The following is a 780-nucleotide window of genomic DNA, read 5'->3' as shown; positions in this document are numbered from 1 at the left end:
AGCTTGAGGTGCAGTTCCCCCCAAACCCCTGTACCTATCTTCTTGAACCTTGGCAGGTTTTGTGGCCTCACTAGGGGATACCATCCCTGCAGTTTTCAGCCCCCTGTGGTGTAACACATACATGTGACATGAGTTTTGCTTTCAGGAATTTGGGGTACAATTCCCTTCAACCCCTGCAGCTATCTTCTTGAAACTTGGTAGACTTCATACTCTCATCAGAGGCTACCATTCCTGCAAGTTTCATACAAATCAGACAAAAAACAACAAAGCTATATTTTATTTATTCCCCATTATACCATATGGCTGGATCTCCGAGGTGGCTTTGAAGCTTTGGAGCTGCTTTGGCTGGATCAAAGTGGGAAACTGATCTGGAGCTCCGGATCGAATTGATGACATCCAAAGCAGCTGAATCTGAAGCCAGATTGAATAACTGCCTACTTGCACAGGCCTAGTAATTATATAAACAAGTACCAAATAACTGTACAGTAACCAGAGTTACTGTGCAGTAGCACTGAGGAGCAGCTTTTTCATGACACTTGACTGCACAGTAGCTTGTGACTACTACACAGTAGCATCGTGTCATGCTTCCTGCCATGCAATGCTACTACGTAGTAGTCATGGGCTATTGTGCAGTCAGCATCTTGTGTAGCATGAACTGAGCTAATGTAGCTGATGTTAACATAGAGTGTAATAATAGTGAAATGTAACCATGTTAGTTTTGTCCTGTAAGCAACCTGAAAACTCCATTTTGTATCCTTCTGCTTGACATAAGTGAATGAA

Source organism: Gavialis gangeticus, unplaced genomic scaffold (assembly GCF_001723915.1).
Source record: "Gavialis gangeticus isolate Ggan-Ray unplaced genomic scaffold, GavGan_comp1, whole genome shotgun sequence".
In the NCBI taxonomy this organism is placed as follows: Eukaryota; Metazoa; Chordata; order Crocodylia; family Gavialidae; genus Gavialis; species Gavialis gangeticus.
This window is presented reverse-complemented; position numbering follows the sequence as displayed.